At 43.9% G+C, this 7,412-nt stretch overlaps 1 pseudogene; it reads right to left on the bottom strand.

Annotated features, from left to right (window-relative positions):
* Positions 1–363: 363 nt before the first annotated feature.
* On the bottom strand, positions 364–7,412 carry LOC100596661 (annotated as a pseudogene).

Here is a 7,412-nt window from a genome sequence, read left to right on the forward strand (position 1 = left end):
GGCTGAGTGAGAAGAAGAATTGGGACTGATTGCTAATAGACATGGCATTTCTTTTTGCAAGGATGAAAATATTCTAGGTGATATGGTGATGGTTACACAACACAGTGAACATAATAAAACAACCAAATGCATACTTTCAAATAGCAAATTTTATGTTATATGAAGTACATATCAATTTCTTTTTATTACTAATCCTCATTTCAGTGGAGTTTTAAAATATCCCAAAGGGTAATAAATATTAATCCATCCACAGAATTTCTTTTGCTTTTTAAAATATATTCTGATTTGCACATGTAAAATAATGCACACTTATGAAAGAAAGTCTGAACTCCTATGGTGACCTTTACAAGTCCAAGTCAATTCCTAAAACAGGCAGTGGTAAAAATACTGAATGATGTTGTACCACATATAGACTGACAAAAATGCAAAAGACTGTGTGAGGAATATCCACATGTTTCTGAGGGTCATTTCCCTGGAAACAGCTTCCTTATGGCTCTTGGAAGGTGGAAAAGCTCCTGTTTCATAAAAATGTGGTAAGAGGTCCTCTTTTTCAATAAACCGTAGATAGATCCCACTGGTAAGGTCATCAGTCTCCAGAGATACATCTTTAACTGGAAAGATCCTGTAATGTACATGTGGGACTGTTGGTTTCCTGAACCCAAGGATCCAGATTTGAATATTGATAGGTTCAGCTTTAGGATAAGCTATCATTGTATCTATTATCCACTGGAGGCCTTTTGATTTGCTAATTCTTTAGCATCTCCTCCTGCTGGACTTCCATTTCCCTGTTGTGCTACAAGTGCATTCAGAATAATTTTTGTTGCCCCAGACCTTTGCAGAGTAACATGTGTAAGAAATGGCAAGTTATTTTTCTCTGCAAATGCCTGACTTGTTTCTCACCTCTTCCTGAGGAAGCCCGTTTCTGGAAACGAAATAATCCATTTTCGATCTCTGCTCCTGTAATTACTTTCTAAGTGCTTCTGAGAAGCAGCAGCTGTTGGTCACGATAAGATCTTCCCTGTCTTATAAAAAAGTCTCTGTGAACTACAGAAACAATTCCAAAGTTTGTGTACTTAAAAATATGATCCATCAACCACATCATCTGAGCAGCACCCAGTCCTTTGTCCTGGAGGCACATCATCAGTGTGCACACATCTGCTGTAGCCTGATGATTCACCAACATCACTGCTTCAGCTTTTGAAATTGCTTTAATGTCTTTTCCCCGTTCTATCGGTTTTTTTTTTTTTTTTTTGAGACAGAGTCTAGCTCTGTCACCCAGGCGGGAGTGTAGTCGTGCGATTTCTGCTCACTGCAACTTCCACCTCCCGGGTTAAAGTGATTCTCCTGCCTCAGCCTCCCAAGTAGCTGGGATTATTGGTGCACGCCACCATGACCAGCTAATTTTTGTATATATATATATATATATATACACACACACATATATATATACATATATGTGTATATATATACATATATATGTGTATATATGTGTATATATATACACATATATATGTGTATATATATACACATATATATGTGTATATATATACACATATATATGTGTATATATGTGTATATATACACATATATATGTGTATATATGTGTGTATATATATATATATATGTGTGTGTGTGTGTATTTTTTTGAGATGGAGTTTCGCTATTTTTGCCCAGGCTGGAGTGCAAGGGCATGATCTCGGCTCACTGCAACCTCTGTCCCCTGGGTTCAAGCGATTCTCCTGCCTCAGCCTCCTGAGTAGCCAGGATTACAGGCACCCGCCACGACACCTGGCTAATCAATTTTTTAAAGTATTATTTTTAAAAAGCTGTGAAAAGCAAAAGTTGTAATGTTAAGAAAAGTAATTTGGATATAGTATAATTGGGTATAGTACAACATAATTTTACTTAAAAATTAAGGCCCTGTGTGGTGGCTTATGCCTGTAATCCCAGCACTTTGGGAGGCCAAAGTGGGTGGATCACTTGAGGCCATGAGTTTGAGACAAGCCTGGCCAACATGGCAAAAACCCATCTCTACTAAAAAAAAAAAAAATAGAAAAATTAGCTGGGTGTGGTGACACATGCCTACAATCCCAGCTACTCGGGAGGCTGAGGCAGAAGAATCACTTGAACCTGGGAGGTGGAGGTCGCAGTGAGCCAAAATTGCACCACTGCACTCCAGCCTGGGTGACAGAGCAAGACTCTGTCTCAAAATGTATATATATTCCAAATTAATTGATATACATACATATATATGCTTGGACATACAAAAAGATTTTTAAAATTATATTCACATGTTAATATATGTATATAATTAATTTGGAGGACTATTCATTGAACTGTGGAAAACAAATAGTAGAGTTTTGCTATTAAATATGTCATATCAAAATCATTTTAAAATCATCTTTTAAGTGAAAATCATTTTATACTTACTATTTGTACAAACTTAGCTTTTTGTATATTGAAAGAAATGGTTTTCATTCCATAGATAAGATATATATGTGAGATATTTGTATGTTAAAATAGTTTGGGTTTTTTTGGTTCTTTTTGAAACAGAGTCTCGCTCTGTTGCCCAGGTTGGAGTGCAGTGGTGCGATCACGGCTCACGGCAGCCTTGACCACTGGGGGCTCAAGCAATCCTCTAACCTCAGCCTCCTGAGTAGCTGGGACCACAGGCACGTGCCACCACACCCAGCTTATTTATTTATTTATTTACTTGTAGAGACAGGGTTTTGCTGTGTTGCCCAGGCTGGTCTTGAACAGCTGGGCTTAAGGGATCCTCCCACCTCAGCCTCCCAAAATAGTCTCTGAAGTTTTAAAGTATTTGACTTTTTCTGCAATAGAAAATCGACAATTGAGCTTAAGAGTATTCATTAATACTTTAATATTACTTTTAAGTTTATTACTTATGGTCTGTTCAGATTCTAATTAGGGTGATTCTTTTCCCCCAATTTTGAGTATAGGAATACAAATTATCTCCCTCTCAAACTGAGCAAAATAAGCCTGACCATTTCATTAATGCCCGAGATTCGCTTTGTGATCTCAAATGCCTCCGTGCAATGGCATGGCAGCCCTGGGAGTGTGCCTCTCTGATCTCCTACTTTAGGGAGGGTAAGTAACTAAAGGCACAAACTGCTGTGTTCTGACTTCCATTCCTGTGTTCAGGCCAGGGCTCCGCTTCCCCTGCACTGTTCCCATTGACTGCTCATGGCTGGATACTAAGGCAGGCCCATTTCTGAAGACATAAGACTCCTCTAAAAAGCACCTTTGGCTTGAGCATTCCCTGTTAGCCTTGCTGAATCTTCCTTATTGCAATGCTGCAAACTAAGCTCTTTGTTCTCTCCTTTATAGGGGTGGGATCATAATGGAGCCTGATATCTCACCCAGCCTCCTCCAGCTCCCCATTTTCCCTCACCAGCATTTGACCCAGTACATCTCTTACGTGTCTGATCCTATCTTGGCTTTGGCTTCTCAGATGTCCTGTGCTACCAAAAGTAGTATCAAGAATGATCCAAGAAAACAGGTGGTAAGATTGTGATTTGGAATTGACCTACCAACCCTCCAGTGGGCAAAGAGGATATTAACTTGATTGATAGGTGGGGTGTGGATAGTCGGTAGCATAAGGTGGTGAGTCACAGGTGAAAGGTTTCATTGATGGTGACCTGGGAAGATGTCCTGGTGGGGAGGAAAGATGTTGCAGGTGTGATGATTGAAGCATTTGAAACTTATGGAGAGAAAAATGTCCTCAAAGACAGCAGAATTGTTGGCTGTTTACTGCTAAGTTGTATTGCTGCTAGCTAAGGGATAATGAGAGCAGTTAAGCAAGCAGTAAATGGCTAAGTGTGGGAGGCAAGAGGCTTTTTGGCATCTTACAAGAAGGCCCTTACCTTCTGCAGTGTGGGAGAGCAGACATGGTGGAACAGGTGAAAATCAAATAGTTAGAACTGTAGAGATCCCTAGATGTTTGAATATTCAGTGAAGAATAGGTTGCCAGCGGTGGGAGCTGGGGGGGTTCGGGGAACACCTGGGACTCTGGGAAAACTTGGGACCCTGAAAACTGGGATGAGGGTATGTAGATGGAGGCCCTTGAATATATTGTCTAGGCAGACTGCCACCTTCTTTCCCAATCCTTTGGGCTTGCACAGGTGCCCCATCCTTTCTGGTAAGAGCTAGTGCTTCTATTGTGTAAGAAGATGCTGCAGAGGCCCCTCCTTCACAAGGCAACACATGTTTCCCAGTAGGTGCCCTCATCTCTCCTGCCTGATAACTGAGGTTCAGTCCCAGCATAACATGGGTGGGTACATGCTGGGGATGATTAAGTAAAAAGGAGACTATGCACCAGATGAGCCACAAGAATGAGCCAGTGGGAGCCAGAGGAGGGCACCTTGGCCTGTACTTTGAGAGTGCTTGATCAAAGGGCTTGGAATGGAAGTTTCTCAGAAACTGAGATCTAACACCTTGGCCAGGACCCCAGGGAACAGGGCAAACTCACTGTGAGGGTGGTTCTTAGAAGTCTGGGAAGAGTGATGACCAATGCACAGTGAAGGGGAAAATTCTGAGTTGCCTTTAGCAGGAAAGACTTCTGCTACAGGTCCATGCTGCAGTGCAAGCAACACTGCTCATTGGTCCATAGGATCAGAGGAAGGGATAAAGAGGCTGAGGGAAGTGGGGGCTTGAGAATGAACTCTAGGAACATTCAGGCTCCTGCCACTTCAGTGACATTATTTAGGAGGTCTATTAGGGCATTCCAGGACATCTTCTCCAAAATGAAAAAAAAAAAAAAAAAAAAAAAAAGAAGCAGGCACCTCTTATATCCCTACTCCATACAGGAAGCTAAGCATCCTGGCAAACCTCTTTGGGTTCAGGAGACAACATGTTCCACAGATAAGATTACTGCTCTGCCACATATACTGCCAGCTTTGAGTAGGTCTCAGAGCAGGAAAGGGCACTGCAGCAGGTGAATTGGCCTTAGTTCTTAGTCTGCATGACTGGGCATATCCAAGCCTTTGGAATGTCAGTGTAGAGAAAAGAAGCAGTAGGAAAAGACAGAGTTTGTATCAAACCCTAGGGAGAGAGTCACCTTGCAGCTTCTGGGATTCTGGAAGAAGATCATGCCAACCACTGCAGAGAACTACACACCTTTTGAGAAGTTGTTATTACATGCCTGTAATCCCTGCACATTGGAAGGTCAAGGTGGGAAGATTGCTTGAGGCAGGAGTTTGAGACCAGCCTGGGTGATACAGACAGACCCTGTCTCCATTAAAAAAAAAAATTAGGTAGGCATGGTGGTGCGTGCCTGTAGTCCCAGCTACTCGGGAGGCTGAGGTGGGAGGATTCCTCGAGCCCAGGAGGTTGAGGCTGCCATGAGCTATGATCGCATAGGCAGTAAACCGCCTTATTCCTTTCACCTTCAATAGATGCATGAGCACCCCCTCCCATCTCACATGTATGGCCATGTGGAAGTTCTCATAGGACCAGCTGAAGGAGGAGGGAAAAGACTGAACTTGGTTTATAGATGAGGTGGGTCTGTATGTAGATGCAAACTGAAAATTGGTGAGGTGGCTTTGAAAGACAGTGGAGAGGGAGAATCTTCCCAATGGGAAGCAGTGCACCTGGTCATCTACTTTGCAAGGAAGAAGTGTCCTGCGTAAGTGTATTTATAGTTCCTGGGCAGTGATTGATGGTCTGGCTATCTGGGCAGAAGCCTGGGAGGAAAAGGACTGGAAGATAGGGTCTAGGAGGCCTGGGGTAGAGGCTTGTGGGTGCACGTATGGGAGCAGGCACAGACTGTGAAAACTTTTTTTTGTTTTTTTTGAGATGGAGTCTTACTCTGTAACCCAGGCTGGAGTGCAGTGGTGCAATCTTGATTCACTGCAACCTCTGCCTCCCGGATTCAAGCGATTCTCCTGCCTCAGCCTCCCGAGTAGCTGGGTTTACAGACATGCACCACCGCGCCTGGCTAATTTTTTGTTGTTGTATTTTTAGTAGAGATGAGGTTTTACCATGTTGCCCAGGCTGGTCTCCAACTCCCAGCCTCAAGTGATCCGCCCACCTTGGCCTCCCAAAGTGCTAGGATTACAGCTGTGAGCCACCGCACCCAGCCCAGACTGTGAAGAGTTTTGTTTCACAAGTTAATGTCCACCAGAAGCCATCCATCATGGGAGAGGCGCTGACCAACCAAGTTGACAAAGTGACTCGGACAGTTGACCTGAATCAGACTGCCATTGGCCACCTCGGAATTGGCAGGATGGGCACATCAACAGAGTGGCCATGGCAGCAGAGACAGAGGCATCCAACTAAGGGACCACTTCACAGCAAAGGAGGTGGATGGTGTAGGTAGAACACGAAAACCACACCATTCAAAAACTAGCATCACAGAATGCAGAAATAGCCCGTGAGTCAGTTACGCTCCTGGTAGAAGAAAATTTCAGAGATGCATTTTCATGGCCACCACAGACTCTCATGGGCACTGAACAGCTCTAAGTCTCCACCTAACTGGCCCACAGATCCAGCTGTGGTGCTCTGAAATCTATCGTCACGTTTGCCCTGCAGGTGGGCCCTTCCTAGGCTGCTCCCAGCCAATAACTGAGTGTGACAGGGATACCAAGCAGGCTGAACCTGCAAGATGCTGGCCTCTTCTGAAGAGTGACTTTGGCTCAAGGACTCCCCTAGGCCTGGCTGAAACTTGCTTATAATTGTGCTGCAGTCTAAGAAGTAACTTCCTTTCTACCTCCCTCCCCTTTTCTCCTCTCTTCTCCTTCACAGGGGGCGGACTTGCATCTGAGTCTAATGTCTCCTCCACCGGCTCCTTCTCCATTTTCCCTCACTGGCATTTCCTCTAATAAATCTCTTGTACATCTAATTCCATCTTGGCATCTGCTTCTTGGAGGATCCAGACTAATACAGATGGCATGTATATGTGCTGGTGGGTGTCTAAGGTAGAAAGGCAACTATGTCAATCTTGCATGCTAAGTGTAGTCAATTGGGAGCAGCTGCCAGGAGAGTGCTGAGTTGAGAAAAATTCTAGAGCTGTATCTGGCCATTTGAAATAAATACTATGGCCTACTTTCTTTTTGACAGGGTCTTGCTGTGTCGCCCAGGCTGGAGTGCAGTAGCATGATCACAGCCCACTGAAGCCTCGACCTCCTGGGCTCAAGTGATCCTCCAGCCTCAGCCTCCTGAGTAGCTGGGACTACAGGTACATGCCACCCAGCTAATTTTTAAATTTTTTCTAGAGATGGAGTTTCACCATGTTGCCTAGGCTGGTCTTGAACTCCTGGGCTCAAGCAATCTGCCTGCCTCGGCCTCCTAAAATGCTGGGATTACAGATGTGAGCTGCTCCCAGCTGCTATGGTTTATTGGCAAGATCTACCATGAGGGTTAAAGGAGGAACATCTTGATCTTTCATCAGTCAT

The sequence above is a fragment of the Nomascus leucogenys genome, chromosome 8 (genome assembly GCF_006542625.1).
Source record: "Nomascus leucogenys isolate Asia chromosome 8, Asia_NLE_v1, whole genome shotgun sequence".
Lineage (NCBI taxonomy): Eukaryota > Metazoa > Chordata > Mammalia > Primates > Hylobatidae > Nomascus > Nomascus leucogenys.